A 23,550-nucleotide genomic window follows, 5' to 3' on the forward strand; every position below is an offset into this window, starting at 1 on the left:
AAATACCGGGCAGGACGCTCCAATACCAACGCGGACGCCCTGTCCAGGATGCCAAACCTAACGGACGTAGGAGAAGATCCAGAGGGACTGGAAGAAGTCGAACTCCCCGCGTTCCACCGTCATGGGACTATCCAGTATTCCCATCGGGTAAGGAGTAAGCAAGCCGCTACGTTTAACCCCTTGCCTCACTACAACTGGGAGAAAACGCAAGACAGTGACCCTGCCGTCCGGCTGGTGAAGGAGATGCTGACTCGGCCAGAGGCTCGCCTTGACCCAGACGCTCCGGAGGAAGCCAAACAACTGTGGGCTGAGAAGAGTCGACTGTTCCTTTACAAGGGGAAGTTGTGCCGCAGAATGGTTAACTCCCGGACGCATGAACTAATCTGGCAAGTAGTGGTGCCACGGAGAGACGCAGCCATGGTGATGGAAGCATACCACGACGGGGCTGGACACTTCGGATGGAAGAAGCTGGAGTTCCTGCTGCGTGGGCGGTTCCACTGGGTAGGCATGAGGGGAACCATCGAGAGGTGGTGCAGAGACTGTGGCCCGTGCAACCTAAGAAGGAAGGACCGTGCCAGCCAGAAGACTCCCCTGCAGTCCATCGTCACCCGGCAGCCGTTGGAACTGGTAGCCTTGGATCATATCTAAAGAAGGGAGGCATATCTAAAGAAGATTATAATGCAGTCTGCAGATCCTGTAGGGCACGTATCAGGTTAGCTAAAGCTGACAATGAATTAAGGCTTGCAAGAGATGTCAAAAGCAATAAAAAAGGATTTTGGGGGTATGTCAAAAGTAAAAGAAAAGTCAAAGATGCTATAGGATTTTTACAGGATGAAAATGGAGAAATGGTAAGAGAGGATGTTGAGAAGGCCGAACTTTTTAATTCCTATTTTGCATCTGTTTTCTCTCAGAAACAAAATGTAACATCAACTGATCTTCACTGTCCTTTTAAAGGAATAGAGGAATCCAAGTTATCTGTAAACAGAAAGATTGTGAGGGAATTTTTAGCTAACATAAATGAGTTCAAGTCTCCAGGTCCAGATGAATTACACCCCAGAGTACTGAAGGAGATCGTAGAAGAAATTTTAGAACCACTCTCCATAATCTTTGAAAATTCTTGGAGAACAGGAGAAGTCCCAGAAGACTGGAGAAGAGCAAATGTTGTTCCTATCTTCAAAAAGGGGAAGAAGGTGGACCCAGGGAACTATAGGCCGGTGAGTCTGACTTCTATACCAGGAAAGATCTTTGAACAAATTATTAAACAACATGTATGTAAGTACATGGATAAGAATGAAGTGATTAACCAGAGTCAGCATGGGTTTGTAACTAACAAGTCATGTCAGACTAACTTAATTTCCTTCTATGACAGAATCACTGACTGGGTGGATCAGGGAAATGCTGTAGATATAGTATATCTTGACTTCAGCAAAGCATTTGACAAAGTATCTCACACCATCCTTATTGAAAAAATGACCAAGTATGCAATGGACCAGGCAACTGTTAGGTGGATTCATAACTGGCTTAGTGATCGGACTCAAAGGGTGGTTGTAAATGGCTTCACATCCAGCTGGATGAATGTCTCAAGTGGGGTACCACAGGGCTCCGTCCTGGGACCTGTATTGTTCAACATCTTTATCAATGATTTAGATGAAGGAATTGAGGGTAAACTGATTAAATTTGCTGATGACACAAAGCTAGGAGGGATAGCTAATACTAGAGAAGAGAGAGAGAGGATTCAAAAAGACCTAAATAAACTGGAGCAGTGGGCAGCAACCAACAGAATGGTTTTTAACAGGGAAAAATGCAAAGTACTACATCTGGGCAATAAAAATGAAAAAAGCATATACAGAATGGGAGGAATAGAGCTAAGCAACAGTACATGTGAAAAAGACTTAGGTATACTAATAGATCATAGACTGAACATGAGTCAACAGTGTGATGCAGCAGCAAAAAAGGCAAATACAATTCTGGGATGTATTAACAGAAGCATACAGTCTAGATCACGTGAAATCATTATCGGTCTTTACTCCTCTTTGGTCAGACCTCATCTGGAATACTGTGTACAGTTTTGGGCACCACATTTTAAAAAAGACATAGACAAACTGGAGCAAGTTCAGAGAAGAGCGACCAGAATGGTGACTGGTCTGCAAACCATGTCCTATGAGGAACGGTTGCAGGATTTGGGAATGTTTAGCTTGCAAAAAAGAAGACTGAGAGGAGACTTAATAGCTGTCTACAAATATGTCAAGGGCTGTCACATTGTAGAAGGATCATCTTTATTCTCATTTGCACAAGGAAAGACTAGAAGCAATGGGATGAAACTAAATGGGAGGAGACACAGATTAGATATTAGAAAAAACTTTTTGACAGTTAGGGTGATTAATGAGTGGAACAGGCTGCCACGAGAGGTGGTGAGTTCCCCTTCAATGGACGTCTTCAAACAGAGGCTGGACAGACATCTGTCTGAGATGATCTAGTGAATCCTGCTTTGAGCAGGGGGTTGGACCAGATGACCCAGGAGGTCCCTTCCAACTCTACCATTCTATGATTCTATGATTCTATGTAAAACTGACCCCAAGCAGAAGTGGCTACGTCTACGCGTTAACCATTGTGGATCATTACTCCCGGTTCTTGGTTGTCGTCCCCGTTAAGGACTTAACGGCTCAAACAGCAGCTAGAGCCTTCCAGCAGCACTTCTGCCGTCCACACGGGTACCCGGACCAAGTGCTGACGGACCAGGGACCTGCCTTTGAAGCGGAGGTCTTCCAGGAATTCTGCAATCTGTATGGCTGCCGGAAGATAAGGACGACACCCTATCATCCGCAAACTAATGGACTTTGTGAGAAAATGAACCAGGTGGTAATGGATCTTCTAAAAACGTTGCCCCTGGAAGAACGCAGTCTGTGGCCTGAGAAGCTGCCCGATCTGGTGGACCTATACAACCACATCCCGGTAGGCTCCACCAACTGTACCCCGGCTTACCTAATGAGGGCGAGACCTGGTAAGTTACCTGTTGACCTGGAAATGGGAGTCCTGACACCCGAGGACACTTCACCAGAAGCAGACTGGGACACAGAGAGGCAGCAGCAGTACCGGAAAGTACAGGAGAGCGTGGAGCGAAGTCTCTGTCAAGCTAGGGAAAGACAAGAGAAAACTTACAACCAGTATGCTCCCGCTGTTCCCCTGGTACCCGGAGAGCAGGTCTTGAAGAGGAAAATACGGCTCCACAAGTTGGACGACCAATGGGAGAAGGACCCGTACACCGTACTGCCCTCAAGCCACGAGAACCCGAAGGTCTGTACCATCAGTAAAGACGGAGGGGAGACCATAGCCATTGTATCCCGGGATCACCTGAAAAAGTGTCCTGAACAGCTACGGAACCCTGAAGAGGAACAAGAAGACCATCGACCCGTAGAGGAAAGGGAAGATATGGTTAGTACTGTGCTCGGAGATTTCCCTCGGTCTTGGACTCAAGTCAATGGTGCAGTTGTGGTACCCGTACTCACCTTCCTCCAACCAGCATCCCAAGCACCTACGGAGCAACAGGTAGAGCTGGAAGAACAGCCGGTCCAGGAGGCAGAAGACCCTACACCAGCAGACCAGGAGGATCAACCCTCTGCTTGTAGTGAACCTGCCATACCTCTAGTGAGCCGAAGGGCCCGTGGACAGCTGCCCAGTTTACCCTTGACAGCTCCTACACCCTGTAGTCCAGGGCTAGACAGTCAGCTCCGTAGGTCCACTAGGGCCACTAGAGGCCAGTTACCCGCACGTTGGAGGATTTGAAGTGTATAAATTGTTTTATTTGTGGTCACCTGTCTGTTACTTGTAAATAATTATGTGTTTCTAGTTATTTATAGGAGTCCTTGGTGGATTTACCGGGAATCCTTGTACATGGTTGGAGCGTAACCTAGGAATGGATTAAAGACTGTTAAGGACTCGGGACAGGACAGACCCCTACCTGGTTATGTCTCCCTGTTTTGGTGAAATGGACACCTTGCTTTTCTTCAAAAACTGCACCCGGTTGCGGACACGCCGTGACCATCTTTATGTGTTTCTTTATTGTATTTTATTGTTGTTGTTATACCCTGTTATGTTTTTGTAAAATATGTTTAGTCCCGGAGTACTAAATTTCACTAGGGGGGAATGTGGCACCCCAGGGGTCTGGTTTCCACAGTAACAGCAATGTTATGTCTGAGAGCAGGTGGGAGGTCTCTTGGTCAGGAATCCTATGCATGCCACACCTCCTGCCCAGTCCTGGGAGGGGAAGAACTTCCCCTATATAAACCTAGGGCTGAGGCAGGGTTAGTGAGTAGAGAAGAAGTAGAGACAGAGAAGCAGATATAGGAAAAGAACATCAGGAGCTCTGTGGGAGCAGTGCTACAAGGAGTCAGGGGCTGGCAGCTGCAGAGCTCGCCCTGACTGAGAAGTTATCACCGGACCCGGAGTCCGAGGCTGTGGGGACTAACTCCTATCCAGCAGCAGAAACCGACCGGCAGGGGATTGCAGGTCCTCTGGCCCAGAAACCCGAAGGCAAGGTCACACGCGTGGGACCAGCACCGCCGTCGTGGAGCGGAAGCTACTAGAAGGCCCCGAGTCACCGGCCATACGGGTGAGCACCACACGGTACACTCAGGGACGTGGGCTACTTATACCCGCCTCTAGCAAGGTAGCCAGAAGAGTGTCGTTAGTTTGGGAGGCCTACATCTCTGCCTGGCCAGGGGAGATCCCATCTGCTCAAGGACTGACCAGGCCCCAATCGCTAGCCAGTACTCCGGGAGGGTCTATCGTTGTCACCAGTAAAGACCCTGAACTACACCGCACCGTTTCCGAGTGGTTCCTGCTACCCCCATCATCCACGTCGGCTGCCCTGAGGCCATACCCCTCCCGTTGGGGGTTATACTATCACGCTGCACAATCCTACCACCGGCCTCAGCGGTCTGCCCTGCAGCAGCAGCTCCTTAGCTGTACTCAACGGGTGGCGTAGTCGTCCAACATCTACCGCTAATACTGCGCCACTTAGTCTGACTCCCTGGGCACGGACCAGATCACCGCCACGAGACTACAACCCTCAAGAGATCCGGCTCCGGGTAAGCTCCCGCGTGCGCAACGCAGCGCGACACAGGCCCAGGGGCGCGTCATTTCCAGTGTATCAGTTACCCATTACTGCTGGATTTACCTTTACTGATGAATTGCAGAGTCCTGGAGAGCAGCTGCAGCTTTATCTGGAGGTCACATAGCTATAGATCCTGGAGGTCTACCGTGAGATCCTGGGCTACGTCCCAGCTAATGAGCGTCTTATCAATGATTATTATTAGACCTAATGCACATCTTCAGATTACAGCGCCCATGTGAAGCTGGCAGAAAACCATTCTTAGTATACTACTTTGGATTCTGTATGTTTGGAGGGTTCTCCTCCATACATACAGACTTATAGAGCCGGGTAAACTCCTCATACACCAGAGGCGGCTGAACACTCATTTGGCCAACCGTAGAGATGAGTGAATTTATTCACGAGGCATTGACTTCTCCTCGAATCGTGCAAACATCAATTTTCTCCAGAATACAATTTTTTTTGCGATTGACAAATTCAGCATCTGGTCACCAGTTTTCTGAACTTTAGAGAGTTGAGTTAATAAAATAATAATTCTCACCTTGAGAAATGAGCGGATCGAACAAAATGTACTTTGGCTGTTTGGGTGGATTTTCCCGGCAAATCTGATACTCGGAGAAGTTTTTTAATGTCCCTTATTATGGTGTGGGGGTCTCTCGAGATGTCAGGAAGACACACGATGCACCGTGACCTTCTGCATGCATGTGAAGAACGTTCCCAAAAATAAATGAAGAATTTAAGGAGTTCACTTACCTAAAAAAAAGCATGGGTCACTTGAATGTATATTCACACATGCCTTTCTCTCCTTTCTTGCAGTTTTTTTCCTACATTTTCAGACTCGTTCTCATGCTGTCTTTATTTTCATGCAAAGCTTCCGGAAACTGGATGGTCCAGCTCCACTGGTGTAATAGAGGAATCTACATCTCCCAAGATTCCCTGCTTGGACATTCCTACTTTCGAACTCCACCCTCGTTCCACATTCAGCCATTATCTTGTACCTCCCTGGAGGAAGTCCAAGCTGCTCATCCATCCAGATTTTGGATAACTTTCTATCTACTACATTGGCTTGAGCTGCTTACAAGTTGGTGGTTACCCCACAGGCACATCAGTGTATAACATAGCCGACACCCGCAGTGTACGGTGCAGATGTAAGGCTAGTGTTAAACGCGGGAGTTACACACCATTTCCTTTTTAAACATTGCACATTCTATGGATGCTACCCCTTAACGAAGGACAGCGGTCCGAAATGCGCGTCGGGGTGTGTGCTGCGCAGTGGTTTGCTGATACACAGGTATGTCATTGTACATTTAGATACATTGGTTATTATTGAATCGATTTCCCCTCCTTTTTCTTACACCCATTTGATTGTTGATCCGGCATGGATGTAATTGGAGATAAGGGCTATGCACACATCTATTAGGCATACATACAATGGTCTATATAGTTTGTCCTTTATTCAGAGGTCATTCAACTCTTATTAGCCTGTGGTGCATTTACCTGTCCAGTCTTTTCTCTGAGACTGGTGACACTAATCCGGACTCATACCAAACACATATTACCCTCTTCTTTTTTTGTGGAGTGGTGGAGTGAGATCTAGGCACCATGGTATAGCTTAGATCACAACATATCATTTGTCTGCCCTGTCATATCTCAATGTTGAATATGTATTATTAATTATTAATGTAACACATGTCACGTGCTGCGCATGTACTCTTCTCTTGTATGGTGTACCATTGTTTCTACATATCTAATAAAGGCTTTTTTATTCTTAGCCATTATTCAACACAATTGTATAGCAGTATATAAGTAAAGTCAGGAACTCCAGCCACAGTGAGAACTTCACAGGAACATCGACATGGCATCCATTGAGGCCTCAAACAACTTGGATCAGTGCCACTGAGAAAGAATTACCACGACAATTAAGTGCTTCCCAGCTAGATTGCTGCTGGCTGTATATACATGTCTCTACCAGATATTGTGAAAGTTCAGCTTCTGAGTCTGCTCCATATACCCACACTAACACATGTACGTCATGTGTCAAGAAAGAGTTAGCGATGAAAAAAAATAGTGGTATAATTTTTATTTTTAGGATTTTATTTTTTATATCTAAACAAGGTATTTTCAATGTGAGTTGAATATTATCTATTTTCAACTCTACTTTTTTTTTAGGGTAACTATAATCTCTAATCATTGGGGACCGCTATGGGGTCTATGATCATGCTAAATTATGATAGAAAAGAGTTAACCACCATTTTATCTCTCAGTAAGCCTGTGGCACATCCCATCCTCTATGAAATATCAATGAACAGCAATAATTACAATTTTCAGATTTACTTTGCATATGATTCCTACTAATTGTAACAAATTAGAAATTAGTACCAAGGGTTGCTGGTAAGAATATTATCAAAAGTTGCAAAAAATTTAATGTTGGGTGAAATTTGTCAATGTTGAAGACTTTTGAATTACACCATTTGAAAAGAATATGACAGTCATCATTCAGTTCTCTTGCACGTAAAATATTCAAATAGCCATAGCATTTTAAGTGATATGATGATAATTGTTGGCAGTACAGACCTTATATTATAGATGTAATTGTAAAAATGACATAGGTGTTGAAAAAAACATAAGGCAACGACGAGGATGGGATTCGAACCCACGCGTGCAGAGCACAATGGATTAGCAGTCCATCGCCTTAACCACTCGGCCACCTCGTCTACTTTAAGATCTTGCCATGTGATCTACTTTAAGATCTTTCCATGTGATCTACTTTAAGATCTTTCCATGTGATCTACTTTCTGATTTTCTTTTTAAAATTGACAACTGAAGTTGGATTTATTTGTGTTTTTCTTTTTTAATACCTCTTTTTTTCCACACATTTTCGATACTAAACTCTTGGAAAAAAGGCTTCCAGAAATGAACCTGAGAAACCTGTTCTTTTTTATGTTCATGGATTATTATGTAACATAATGGTTCGCTTTTAAAAGATACTGTAAATGTTAAAAGTGTGTTCTGCTCATACATTAACCCTGTGAGAATGGGACATTTTTTCATTTTGTGCTTTAGTTTTTTGCTCCCATTCTTCCAAAAGGCATTTTTATTAATTTTCTGTCAATATAGTCATATTAGTGATTGTTTTTTTAATGAATAAGTTGTAGTTTTAAAAGACACTAATCAATTACCATAAAGTACTGAAAAAGTAGTTTTGATTTTCTCATTTATGGGGCTGTAAGAGTGCTTGTGTTTTGCATGCAGAGATGCAGTTTTTGATGATACAATTTTTGGATATACATATGATATTTTGATCATTTTTTATTGCATTTTTTGTTGAAGGTCCATTGACCAAAAAACAGAGATTCTGGCGTTTCAATTTTAATTTGCTTTACTGCATTTATTACAATGGTTAAACAATTTTACATTTTCATCAGACTTTTACAAACGCGGTGATACTGATTATGCTTATTTTTTATTTTTTAAAAATTAAAGTTTTGCTTGATTACTCATATAAAAATGATAATGATGTAACCAAAATGATAAGCGATCCCAGTGTGATTTGAAATTTCAATTTTCAGATCTGGATTCCCAATGATATTTTTCATCAAAAAGCTACTGACACTGTGCTGAAAGATGGCAAAAAAGCCAAGTTAATCTATTGTCAGAAGGATGAAGGGCTCCATTTTCAATCTCAATCCAGACATCGTTCACATTATCCAAGATGAATTAAACAATTAACCTCGACATGATTTGGACACGCAACATTCTAATCTGAAGTCAGATACTCAAACGCTGCGCCCCAAGGTCAGTTAAAATGTGCCTTTTTCACCCATGTTTAACATAACAAGTGCTTGAGGAGAGCCCTACACACTGTAGTGAAGGTAGGCCATTGTAATGTATATGTATTGTATAAAATATGTCTTGTTTGAGTCCCCATATCTTTCACTGACTCCTGAATGTCTAAAGATCTTTGTGAAATGTCATCAAATTATTTTCATTAGGTTTTAAGGGAGGGGAAACAATACACACGAAGGATATAATCAAACAAAACATTAATTAAATGACTATCTAAAGGACAAAGGTATGGGGAAACAAGGGTGTGAGCAGATAAAAAGGATGGGGAAGGGGAAGGATAAGTATACAAATATCTATAATATAACCGGCCAAGCGTCCCTCTGTCTGAAGCTTCTATAGATTGCGCATGCGCAACACGCAGTCTGGCTCCAGACAGAAGAACGCATGGAGCCGTTACAGGTAAGAGGAGTGTATGGCGCTGGAGATCGTGGTATGCTAACTACTATAATACTGCCCCTTTGTACAAGAATATAACTACTATAATACTGCTCCTATGTGCAAGATTATAACTACTATAATACTGCCCCCTATGTACAAGAATATAGCTACTATAATACTGCTCCTATGTACAAGAATATAACTACTATAATACTGCTCCCTATGTACAAGAATATAACTACTATAATGCTGACCCCTAAGTACAAGAATATAACTACTATAGTACTGCCCCTATGTACAAGAATATAACTACTATAATACTGCCCCCTATGTACAAAAATCTAACCACTATAATACTGCCCCTATGTACAAAAACATAACTACTATAATACTGCCCCCTATGTATAAGAATATAACTATTATAATACTGCCCCCTATGTATAAGAATATAACTATTATAATACTGCTCCCTATGTATAAGAATATAACTATTATAATTCTGCCCCCTATGTACAAGAATATAACTACTATAATACTGCTCCTATGTACAAGGATATAACCACTATAATACTGTCTCCTATGTATAAGAATATAACTATTATAATACTGCTCCCTATGTACAAGAATATAACTATTATAATACTGCTCCTATGTACAAGAATATGACTACTATAATACTGCTTTTATGTACAAGAATATAGCTACTGTAATAAAGACCCCTATGTACAAGAATATAACTGCTATAATACTGCCCCCTATGTACAAGAATATAACTACTATAATACTGCCCCCTATGTACAAAAATATAACTACTATAATACTGCCCCTATGTACAAAAATATAACTACTATAATACTGCTCATATGTGCAAGAATATAACTACTATAGCCCTCACTCCTTTCGATATGAGATATGCTTATTCTGTATTGTCTGTATATGTCCCTCCTAAAATTTATAAAGTGCTGCGGAATATGTTGGCGCTATAAAAATAAAAACTATTAAAAACTATACTGCCCCTATGTACAAGAATATAACTACTATAATACTGCCCCTATGTGCAAGAATATAACTACTATAATACTGCCCCTATATACAAGAATAAAACTACTATAATACTGCCCCCTATGTGCAAGAATATAACTACTATAATACTGCTCCTATGTACAAAAATATAACTACTATAATACTGCTCCTATATACAAGAATATAACTACTATAATACTGCCCCCTATGTACAAGAACAAAACTACTATAATACTGCTCCCTATGTACAAGAATATATCTACTATAATACTGCCCCTATGTACAAGAATATAACTACTATAATACTGCTCCTATGTACAAGAATATATCTACTATAATACTGCTCCTATGTACAAAAATATAACTACTATAATACTGCCCCTATATACAAGAATAAAACTACTATAATACTGCCCCCTATGTGCAAGAATATAACTACTATAATACTGCTCCTATGTACAAAAATATAACTACTATAATACTGCTCCTATGTACAAGAATTCCTGGAAGTTCAGAGAGGCCTGGACCCCCCTATCCTAGGCTCGAGAGACTGCCCCCAACAGCCAAGCAGAGAGGAGCTGCATACGTGAGCAGGGCCGTCACTTCCACTGCTCACCCACGGTACCGGGGACAATTGGGTTTAAGTACTCAGGTTGGGAGGGGGACGGTTGGGGCTAAAGTAGCACAATGTGATTTAATTGAATTCATCCGGAAAGAGACTCACGGCCTAGCGGGAACAACCGGTGACCCCCGCTAGGGCCAAATCCCTTGTTTCAGTATACCTGTTGTATAAAACTGTTTACAATCATCTCTGACTGTTCTCGCCTTGTGTCTCTGTGCGTTGCATTCAGGTACCTGCATTACATTTGGCGTAGTCGGCAGGATGCAACATTCAGACGCAGAGATGGCGGATCAGTCTGTGTCTGGGTCCGGCCGTAGCCATATACCCCTGGGGGCTATGCTCAGCCATCTTCCCAAGTTTACAGGGGATGGCATGTCACTTTGGGACTGGGCAGAAAGACTGAGAAGTATGCTACGTATGTATCCCCTTGACCCTCTAGCCCAGGCGGAGCTGGCCCTCCTAACCCTTGATGGAGAGGCCCGACAGACTGTGATGTACCGCCCACCTGGGGACCGTGACACTGTGAATAAAGTGATAAAAATTCTAGAGGACATGCACGGTGACACTTGCGCTTACGGTTGTTTCAGCGGGTCCAAGGGGAAAATGAGACAGTAAATCAGTATGTTAATGCATTACAGGAAGTGATGGCCCATATCACTAAGAAAAGTCAAGATGGGAACTGAGGACTGGGACCATTGGATGAGGTGTTGCGTGACCAACTGATTGCTGGCTTGAAAGACCCTTCCCTGAGGCAGATCCTGAAGGAGCGGCTGCGATTGAGCCCTGATCTGGGCTTCCTGGAGGTTGGGGCTGAAGCTAGAGTCCTGGAGAGAGAAGTTCCTGTTCTCAAAGCCACAGTTAGAAGTCATGAGGCAATTGCTCCTGGATTCACCAACCAAGAGCCTGATTGGGTACGGGAAATGCGTCAGGAAATTCGAGACATTTGGGGTGAGTTGAATGCTATTAGAAAGACCCCTACTGCCCCCTTGCCGACGGACCATACTGCTCTACTTGGACGGAGACCAGAACGAGAAAGACGTTCCTATCCGGCCCCAGCACGACATGTACCCGACCTATCGGCAGAACGAGGACCGGAGTGCTGGACCTGCGGAGGTAGGGGGCATATCTCCAAAGACTGTCCCAACCGAGAAAGGAGGAGGAGGGGACAGCTGTTAAACTAAAATGCCCCACGGTTGTGGAGCATACCGTGGGGTCTCGAGCTTCAGAGAGTAGAAGAGGGAGCTCTGAAGACATTGTCTCCGAGAGGCCCATTATCTGGGCTGAATTCAATGGGCAGCGGATCCGCTGTTTGATGGACACCAGGTCTCAAGTGACCACTATGCCTGAGACGTACTTCCAAAGTCACTTTCCTGAAGTCGCTCGTTCCTGCCGGGAACCCACTGTCAAACTGCTGGCGGCTAATCAACTACCTATCCCAGTAGCGGGAGTAGTATGGATGTCCGTGCGGGCATGTGGAAAAGACCTCGGTCGAAAAGGGATTGTACTGACCACCGGGCCCAGAGGCGATGGGCACATTGTAACCCTGGGCATGAATGTGCTGAAAGAAGTCGGACAGTTCCTGGCTGAGGGCTGTAGCAAAAACAACTGGACCCGCGCATCTCGAGACCCAGCTAACAAGAGAGTGTTCCAGCACCTCGTGCGGGTCATTCAGATTCAAAAGTTGCCCACTACCTCCCAGTACCTTGGTAAGGTATCGATACCGCCCGAATGACACTGCCGGTGGGACAGACTGTACTTACTTTGCCGGTGCTGGCACATGTGTCCTTAGAGGGCGTGGACATTCAAGTTGAACCAATGGAGGGAGAAGAAGCGCCCTCTGGACTCCTGATTGCTCGAACTCTGGCCACCATGCGGCACGGTCGAGTACCCGTGCGCTGCATCAATTTAAGTGGCACCAGTTTACAGTTGTTGCCCCGACAAGAGGTGGCGCGAGTGTGCGTAATGCCGGAGGCCCTTACTAGAGCTGACGCTATAGGGCTGGCACCTGTGGAAGGAAAACCATGGACCCTAGAGGTGTCCCTCAATAGCCATGAACATGGAAGAGAACCGTTGGCTGGACGCCATCTCCTGGAAGAAATGGAAGCTAACCTGACTGAGTTTTCTGCTGGACAAGTAAGGCAGATCGAACAACTTCTACAGCGATATCAGGGAGTGTTTGCACAGCATGAAGATGATTTCGGGTGCACTCGGGACATTCAGCACGAAATACCCACCGGAAATACTGCTCCCATCCGAGAGAGATATCGGCAGACCCCGCCTCAAATGTACCAGGAGGTGAAAGAGCTGTTGGCCCACATGTTGCAGAACGGTGTGATCCGTGAAAGCCAGAGCCCCTGGGTGGCTACGATCGTGCTGGTCCGAAAGAAGGACGGTACCCTGAGATTTTGCGTAGACTATCGGAAGCTGAATGCCTGTACAGTACAGGACTCCTATCCACTCCCCCGAATCGAAGAGTCTCTATCTGCACTAGGGAGCGCCAAATTCTTCTCCTCCCTCGACCTGGCCAGTGGCTATTGGCAGGTCCCAGTAGCTGAGAAGGATCGTCCGAAGACAGCTTTTGTTCTCCCTATGGGCCTGTTTGAGTTCAATCGAATGCCGTTCGGACTAACAAATGCACCAGGAACCTTCCAACGGCTGATGGAGAGATGCTTGGGGGACCTCAACTTTGAAGCCACTTTAATATATCTGGACGATATAATTATCTATTCCGCAACGTTTGAGGATCATCTCCGCCGATTGGAACAAGTGTTAGAACGGCTACAAAGGCACGGCCTGAAAATTAAGCCTTGTAAGTGTCGTCTCTTCAAACGAGAAATTGAATATCTGGGGCACACTGTGTCCAGTGCAGGGGTGCACCCCACTGCGGAGAAAGTAGCTGCCGTGCAGAAGTGGCCCACGCCCGCCAATCTAAGGGAACTAAGGGCATTCCTGGGGCTCGGTGGATACTACCACAGATTCATTAAAGACTTTGCTAAGATTGCGAACCCGCTCAATGAATTGCTGAGAGGAACAGCCGGGGGAGCCAAGTGGCAGCCCATTCAGTGGGGCCCACGACAAGAAGAGGCATTCCGAGCATTGAAAATGGCGCTAACAGATGCCCTGATTCTGGCCTATGCTGACTTTTCGCAGCCGATCATGTTGTACACTGATGGAAGCTTGCATGGGCTGGGAGCAGTGCTGGCTCAAGTACAAGAAGGGAAAGAGCGAGTGATTGCGTATGCCAGAAGGTCACTCCGAGATACGGAGAAGAATCCGGACAACTACAGTTCGTTTAAGCTGGAGCTACTGGCACTGGTGTGGGCCATGACCGAGAAATTTGCTGAGTACCTGTCAGGGTCAGAAGTGCAAGTGTGGACAGATAACAACCCTTTGACCCACTTGGAGAACGCCAAACTGGGCGCGTTAGAACAGCGGTGGGTTGCAAGGATGTCCAAATTCCAGTATAAAATCACCTATCGGTCCAAGGCCCTGAACACACATGCAGATGCCCTGTCCTGGGTCACTCAGGCGGGGCCGAAGAAGGACAGAGATGAGGAGCTCGAAGGCGACGAGATCCCGGATTTCAGCCAGTTCGCCGCTGCTGTGGTCGATGCCCAAGAGACCAGAAGGGAGCCGAGGCCCACTCAGATTCTGGGCCGTTCAAGAGACGAATGGATACATCTGCAGCAATCCGACCCGGAGCTAGCAAAGTTGAGAGAATGGGTCGCCCTTAATCAGAGACCCGACCAGGAAACCAGAGCCGCTTCACTTCCAACTACCCTACAAATCCTAGGCCAGTGGGAGAGGCTCCTCCTGAAGGACGGCTTGCTATGCCGAAGAATCCAGCTGCCTCGAGAGTTTGATGTTACCTGGCAAGTGGTAGTTCCAGGAGCGCTAGTAACACAGCTAGCCCAAGAAGCTCATAGAAGAGGTGCTCACTTCGGAGTAGAAAAGACCTTCCGGTGGTTGCAACGGCTGGTGTATTGGCTTCAACTGCGACAAGAAGTCGAGGGGGTCTGCCGAACATGTCACCAGTGTGAGTTGAACAAGCCCCCGGAGCAAAGAGCTTCCATTCAGACCATCCGAACTTCTGCCCCCTTGGAAGTCTTGATGATTGACTACTTGATGGTAGGAACTTCATACAACGGTTATGGACACTGTTTAGTCATGACTGATCACTTCACCAAGTTTGCAGTAGTGACGCCCACTAAAGATCAGATGGCAGAAGCCGCAGCCAAGGCCATCTGTCAAGATTTCATCGAGATTTATGGGTGCCCGAAGCGAATACATTCTGACAAGGGGGCCTGCTTCCAAGGACGAGTGATGGATGAGCTATACCGCATCTATGGGATCGACCGTTCCCGGACAACGCCTTACCACCCTCAAGGGAACAGTGCATGCGAGCGCTTTCTCCGAACCCTGTTGCAAATGTTGCGAACACTGGAAGCGGACAAAAAGATGAAGTGGCCTGAATTCGTGTCCGAGCTGGTGTGGGTGTATAATAATCGAGTTCATGCAACCACTGGCTACACCCCCTACATGTTGCTGTTTGGAAGAAGTGGCCGAGAAATCACCGAACTGGAGCTAGACTCAGAAGACCCCTGTCCGGGCAGTAGCCCAAGTACCTGGATTCGAGAACACCAGCGTCGACTCCATACCGTGAGAAGACTGGTTGCTCAGAAGTTTCACGAAGTAGAGCATGCAGTTCGGCCCCCGACCACAGGTGGATCGCTTCAGCCAGGAGACCGAGTGCTGGTGAGGGCTAAACGATTTGGGAGTAAGCTGGACCATCGTTGGGAGGCAATACCATATCGGGTGGTGAAGAAGGTTCACCCAGACAACCCCGTCTATGAGGTTAGGCCCGAAGGGGATGACGCCGCGACATCCAGGGTGTTGCACCGTAATATGTTGCGACCTTGCTCCTCTGAAGCAGAAGTCTGTAACAGGGCTGGGCCGTCAGACGTGTTGGCTGAAGTGCCACATACAGGAACCTTGGGGGATGAAGAAGGGTGGGCCACAATGCAGTTGGGCCCGTCAGAACCGTTGGTGCCACTCCCAAGTGGAAGTCAGAATGAGTCAGGAAATGATTTGCAATCCCCAGTAGTTGATTCCTCGGATCTCCCGGAGTCTCCTCCGCAAGAAGAGCCCCGCAGAACTGAGCGGGCTAATGCCGGAATTCCTCCTAACCGGTATGCTCAGGAAGAGTTTATCTGATCTCGAATCCAACAGAAAACGCAGGAGTGTGCCCAACTCCTGTCTGAGCTTGCACTGCCTGGAAGGAGACATCAATTCTGTGAGGAGTCCACTCGCCCGAGGACTGGCGAGCAAAAAGGAGGGAGGAATGTAGAACGAGCTAAAAAGCTTGTAAAAGAACTTCAACATGACGTTTCATGGATGGAGCGAGACTGCCATCTACTGGCCAGAGACAGTCAAGCGGAACCAAAATATACAAAGGAAGTTGCAGGGAGGGCAGATTCAGAGGCTGGACCCGATCAGGTGACTTCCAGGAAGGAGTTCAAAGAGATAAGAGGCCAGCGCGCCAAACCTGAGGGGTCTTTGGCGCCAAGCAGCAGAGAGGAGCAGACGTGCTCCCTGCGTCCTGAGAAACCCCGCGTGACAGGCCAAATCCAGAGGCCTGAGAGGTGCTCCAGCCGGGCACCGGTAAAAGAGCTCCGGATCCCTCACAGTTATGACTCGAGTGCTGTGCCTGCTGAGGATACTAGGAACCTGATCGCGGTGCTGAGTGAGTTCGCGGAACCCGACAGAAGAGCCCTGGACCCCCTTATCCAAGGCTCGAGAGACTGCCCCCAACAGCCAAGCAGAGAGGAGCAGGGCCGTCACTTCCACTGCTCACCCACGGTACCGGGGACAATTGGGTTTAAGTACTCAGGTTGGGAGGGGGACGGTTGGGGCTAAAGTAGCACAATGTGATTTAATTGAATTCATCCGGAAAGAGACTCACGGCCTAGCGGGAATAACCGGTGACCCCCGCTAGGGCCAAATTCACGGTTAAAGAACTTGTGTGGTGCTTCTCATGCTTGAGGGCATCACCTTACTTTAAGAGACTGCGCCTTATTTTAAGAGACTGCGCCTTACTTTGAGAAATTTCGTATTTTTCTGCTATTTCAAACCACTGTTCATTATCCTTGTTGCTAATCCCTTGTTTCAGTATACCTGTTGTATAAAACTGTTTACAATCATCTCTGACTGTTCTCGCCTTGTGTCTCTGTGTGTTGCATTCCGGTACCTGCATTACATACTTACAATCGGTGCCGGATTCCTCATACGCAGGACACTTATGGCACCTGACGCGCACCATTGACTATAATATGGTCACAATTTTCAGCTGGAGACATGGGGTTGAATTATTCTTAATTATGTAAACGTAGTCTTAAAGATAACTGTGAGTAATAAGGGATGTGAGCGATAGAAGTGCACTTTAGGGATTCTGCACTTCATGCATCAGTTTTTCTCATGTACAAGAAAAAAAACGGATCAATTATTTTGATTAGACTCGGATCGGAGTTTGTACAGACTTTGACAAAGATTTCACTTCATATATTACATGAGCGATATCTATTGTAAATTCCACGACAGCTCAGAAACCGGCGAATCCTCGCAGCGCACAGTGCAGACCGAACAGTATAGTCCTCCATACAATATTATGGGCACCACATAGTCCTCCATACAGTATAATGAGCCCCATATATTGCTCCATACAGTGTAATGGGCTCCATATAATGCTCCATACAGAATAATGGACCCCATATATTGCTCCATACATAATGGGCCCCATATAATGCTCCATACAGAATAATGGACCCCATATATTGCTCCATACATAATGAGCCCCATATATTGCTCCATACATAATGTGCCCCATATACAGTGAAGGAAATAAGTATTTGATACCGCACACCCTCTGCTCTGAGCAGTTCAGAGAGCCAGAAGATGGGGATTTAGGCTGATCTCTCACCTACTTCATGATCAAGGATACCCCAGGATGTGAGATTTTGCATGGTGCCCCAGATCGATGTCGATTGACAGTCATTTTGTATTTCTTCATTTTCTTAATATTGCACCAACAGTTGTCTCCTTCTCACCCAGCATCTTACTTATGGTTCAAAATACTTATTTCTCACTGCAAAATGCAAATAAATTTATCTAATCTATACAATGTGATTTTCTTGATTTTTTTTTTTGGATATTCTATCTCTCAATGTTAATATTAACCTACCCTAAAAATTATAGACTGTTCATGTATTTGTGAGTGGGCAAACTTACAAAGACAGCAAGGGATCAAATACTTATTTCCTTCGCTGTATTGCTTCATACATAATGGGCCCCATATATTGCTCCATACAGAATAACGGGTCCCATATAATACTCCATACATAATGGGCCCCATATATTGCTCCATACAGAATAACGGGTCCCATATAATACTCCATACATAATGGGCCCAATATATTGCTCCATACAGAATAACGGGTCCCATATAATACTCCATACATGATGGGCCCCATATATTGCTCCATACAGAATAACGCGTCCCATATAATACTTCATACATAATGGGCCCATATAATACTCCATATATAATGAGGCCCATATATTGATCCATACACAATGAGCCCCATATAATTAATGCTCCATACAGAAAAAAAATTAAATACTCACTTCTCCTCACTGGCTGCAGTTCTGGACTCCTCAGCATCCCCATCTTCTGGCTCTCTGCACTGCTCAGAGCAGAGGGTGTGCGGTAGTGATGTCATTGCGCCCTCTGCCCTGAGACGTCACAGAGTCGGAAGACGACGGAGCAGCAGAGGAACGAGGAGAGGTAAGTATTGCAAGTGCCGGGGCCCTGAGGAAGAGGGGGTCCCACTCGTGGGCACTGGTACCTGGCCCCACAGACTCATGAGCCAGTTTTCCCAACGGTGAGTGGGCCCCCCGCTTGCGCAGGGCCCAAGCACTTTCCCAGGTGCGCCAGGTGGTGACACTGGCCCTGGGTTCAAGCGATATCAGCAGTGGCATAAGTAAAGTCCGATGGGCCCCAGTGCATGTCTCGACTGAAATCTGATCCCAGGTCTCTTCTGCACATTCCCAAAGTTGGAGCATACTGGTCGACTCACTTGGGTATGTATACAGTTTTTTCTTCAACTCTACGCACAAGTGTTGGATTGGGTTGAGGTCTGGGAACTGTGGGGGCAAATCCAGCACCTCTACTTCATTGTCATTGAACCATTCCTTCCCCAATCTCGATATATGCTTCGGGTCGTTATCCTGCAGGAACACTATGTCGTCCTTTTCATACCCATAGTACTTGAGTTTACAAAGTAACTTGTCTTGTAGGATACTCACATATAGATCAGTATTGAGACCACCATCAATCTTGGTCAAGTGTCCAACACCTTTGGCTGTAAAACAATTCTATAACCACAGAACTTGACAGTTCCTTTTTCCCTTGTATCTTCCAGACCCATTTGCACCATCAGAGCCTCGTCTACTGAATTTCTTTTTTTTGCTCCAAATCACCCGTTTCCAATCTTCTGCTGTCCACTTTTCGTACTTTCTTGCAAACTCAAGCCGACGCTTCTTATGACGATTTTGAAGTCGAGGCTTCTTCACCTTCTTTCTGGCCACCATTCCAGACTTGTGTAACATGCGTTGCACGGTGTTTACATGGATGTCTGTGATCTCACCATTATGAAGCATGTGAGCCGCCCCCACTGCTGTGTTTGTCACACCAAAACTGATAGACCTTTTAATGAGCCAACTTTTTGACTCCTATATCTTGCCTGGACGTCCACCTCTTGGCTTTTGAATGGATGGACGGACCCCATTTCGTATTCTTCCAACTCTCATGGCGCTCACCTCATGCAGTTTGGCAATTTTCTTGGTGGAGAAACCGCTATCGATGATCTGGATAATGCTGTTTCTCTTTTCTTGGGATATCTTCTTCATGGCTTCTCCTCGATTTGACCTTTCACTTGGGAATCAACCTAATAACACACTGAGCTATTAGGGAATGTGAGAACAGGTTGTATTTTGTACTATACAGGAAGAAAAAGATTTTTTCCACCACCAGGACAAAACAGTAACAATGCAGTGACATGAGAAGAATCCGCATAACTAATCATATGCTAAATAGTTGTAAGTCAAATTTATGTATGAGATAGCCAAGATGATTGTTTATAAAATGATGGAAGACTTTCTTTAGAAGCCTTAGTGGATGGTGAGATATGGAGCCAGAAATTCAAAAGTTCAAAACATTGTTACCCTTTTGCTTGTCAGAGTATGTCCCCCTTCCTGGGCCCATGCTGGAATACATGTCCTGCACCCTGGTATACATGTTCCCCATCCTTGGTCCCAATCCTGGTATATATGACCTCCATCCTGTTATATATGTTCCTCATCCTGGTATATTTCCCTTATGCCAGGCCCATCCTGGTATATATGACCTCCATCCATCCTGGTATATACATCCCCATCCTGGTATATATCCCCCCATCCTGGCCCCATCCTGGTATATATGGCCTTTATCCTGTTATATATGTTCCCCATCCTGGTATATTTCCCTTATCCCAGGCCCATCCTGGTATATATGACCTCCATCCTGTTATATATGTTCCTCATCCTGGTATATTTCCCTTATGCCAGGCCCATCCTGGTATATATGACCTCCATCCATCCTGGTATATACATCCCCATCCTGGTATATATCCCCCCATCCTGGCCCCATCCTGGTATATATGGCCTTTATCCTGTTATATATGTTCCCCATCCTGGTATATTTCCCTTATCCCAGGCCCATCCTGGTATATATGGCCTCCATCCTGTTATATATGTTCCCCATCCTGGTATATTTCCCTTATCCCAGGCCCATCCTGGTATGTATGACCTCCATCCTGTTATATATGTTCCCCATCCTGGTATATTTCCCTTAACCCAGGCCCATCCTGGTATATATGACCTCCATCCATCCTGGTATATACATCCCCCATCCTGGTATATATATCCCCCATCCTAAGCCCCTTCCTGGTATATATATTCCCCTTCCTGGGCCCCTTCTTGGTATATATATCTCCATCCTGGTATATATGTCCCTTATCCTGGACCCCTTCCTGGTATATATATATCTCCCTTCCATCCTGATATATACATCCCCCATTCTGGGCCCATCCTGGTATGTTCCCAATTTGCCGCTGTTCTTTAATGCATAGCAAAAAAAGATTATACTCACCCTACCTCCGCTCCCCCGCCGAGTGGCATCCACTTCTGAAGCTGACAGCTGACTTCAGCATGCAAGCGACAGGAGTATATGACGTCACTGCCATGCACCACCAATTACGTGCACGCCGCCGTCAGCTTCTAGCCTCTATATGGCCGGCAGCGTGCTTGCGCTGGCGTCAGCGGGCCCCTCACCCACATGGGCCTGGTCATGACCTCTGTGACCATGATCGTTACTCCCAGGGTCATCAGCTTTTCTTTTATGTGGAGAAAAAAAGTTTCTCCACCTTCTCCTTTCTGACACTCTGTGATAATCGGACCGCAGTGAGAAGTCATCCAAGTGTGGTCCAATTGGTGCTACCCTCAGTTTTTATTCTATAAACTAACCTCTAGGTGGCAATGTTACTTTCTAATTACAATCCAACAACACAGGCAAAAAAACAAACAAACAAAAACCACGAGCTGCAGCGTGTACTGAACACTGGGAGGAGGTACATTGAGGAGCAGCCAATCAGGTTCAGTGAATTCAGATTCAGCTTCAGCAATTTATCCTTTTTATTACAACACAACATCCAAAATATAAATGGTACAACAGGTAGCGTGGCCGAGCGGTCTAAGGCGCTGGATTAAGGCTCCAGTCTCTTTGGGGGCGTGGGTTCGAATCCCACCGCTGCCAATGTATTTTATAGAAATTCTTACTTGGCTATTATAACTGATCATATTTCAACGTATGTTCTTTATCCATAATTATTATTACAATATAATTTACCCAATTCTTACCTTTGACACAAAAAAATGGTCAGATATCTAAAATCTGTATTTATTTATGATTACGTTTGAGTAAAGTATCTTTCCTCTTTATGCAGCAGTTCTCCAGTAGGTGGCAGTATAACCACACAAAATCCACAGACTTAAGCTATGTGCACACAGAGTTTTAAAGGAGTTATTTTTGAGCAGTGTTACTCCCTAAATGTCTAAGAAAAAAATAAAGATTGCTTAAAAAATGCATGAAAGCCTTACAATAGAAATGACTAAGAAGAGTCTATGTGCACAGAGTTTTTCAAGGAGTTTTTGGAGCAGAAACTGGGTCCATGCACACAGTCATTTTGCTAAGTTTTTATCATAGGAAATTCAGCAGAAACTCCAAACTTTTGGAAAGTTTTGCGTTTTTGAGGAGGATTAGGAGGGTTTGTTGCCTGTTTATATTCCGAAAAAAAGTGCAAAAAGTCTCTGTGCGCACAAAGCCGTAGATGTGCACTTGAGATATTTTTACGGTGGATTACGCCTGGAATACCCTGAAAAAGCACTGCAAAAAGTTAAATATAATACAGAGTAATGTTAAATCCATATGTTCAGTTTATTGTTACTTCTCTTCAGCGCCTCAGGGCTCGAAAACCGTGAAACGGTTAAAAGAAATAACATGGTCATTCTTTGGGCAACTTCTGCTAGGAAAATGCTTGCCACTAAAGTATAAAATAAAAGGAAGGAAAAAATAACGTAGTAAAGCCACAAAAAACAATGGAAAGCCACCAGCAAAGGTGCTTCAGGAAGAAGACCACCAACATTTTCTTGAAGCACCTTCCCTACAATAACTCATGGGTTCTGCTGGCAGAACAAGACGTTGGGTGCACATACGCTTATGTTTTTTGAGACTTTTTGGTGTAGAAACTGGGTCAAAACTTTCAAAATCCTCCTCCAAATCTCAAAGCTCCTCAAAAACATTGAGTTTCTCAGCAAGTTTCTCAGCAAAAAGACTCCGTATGCACATAGCCTAAAAGAGTTTTTGAAGCAGCTTTTGCAGAGGATTTTGGAGACGATCCACTCTAAAAAGCTCATACAAATGCTGAACATGTTTTTCTGAGTAAGGCTTTGATCAGACAGCACAGTTGATAATATTTGTGTCCATGATATGGATGCGGAAATGTGACTAAATTACGACTCTCTAAATTAGGCTTCATTTGGATGTCAGTTTTCGGATTCGGATCTGTAACCCAAATAGTTAATGCAGAGTTTTTTTCTGAGATATGTTTCTGTGGCACCCCAGGGGTCTGGTTTCCACAGTAACAGCAATGTTATGTCTGAGAGCAGGTGGGAGGTCTCTTGGTCAGGAATCCTATGCATGCCACACCTCCTGCCCAGTCCTGGGAGGGGAAGAACTTCCCCTATATAAACCTAGGGCTGAGGCAGGGTTAGTGAGTAGAGAAGAAGTAGAGACAGAGAAGCAGATATAGGAAAAGAACATCAGGAGCTCTGTGGGAGCAGTGCTACAAGGAGTCAGGGGCTGGCAGCTGCAGAGCTCGTCCTGACTGAGAAGTTATCACCGGACCCGGAGTCCGAGGCT

At 45.2% G+C, this 23,550-nt stretch overlaps 2 non-coding genes across 2 annotated transcripts; one reads left to right on the forward strand and one right to left on the reverse strand.

Moving 5' to 3' along the window:
- Positions 1-7,742: 7,742 nt before the first annotated feature.
- Positions 7,743-7,824, reverse strand: TRNAS-GCU (transfer RNA serine (anticodon GCU)). Its single transcript has one exon. It is a non-coding gene; the product is annotated as a tRNA-Ser (tRNA).
- Positions 7,825-21,803: 13,979 nt separating this feature from the next.
- TRNAL-AAG (transfer RNA leucine (anticodon AAG)) lies at positions 21,804-21,885 on the forward strand. Its single transcript has one exon. It is a non-coding gene; the product is annotated as a tRNA-Leu (tRNA).
- The last annotated feature ends 1,665 nt before the right edge of the window (positions 21,886-23,550 follow it).

This window comes from Phyllobates terribilis, unplaced genomic scaffold (assembly GCF_046119375.1).
Source record: "Phyllobates terribilis strain yellow unplaced genomic scaffold, ASM4611937v1 Scaffold_11__3_contigs__length_659146591, whole genome shotgun sequence".
Lineage (NCBI taxonomy): Eukaryota > Metazoa > Chordata > Amphibia > Anura > Dendrobatidae > Phyllobates > Phyllobates terribilis.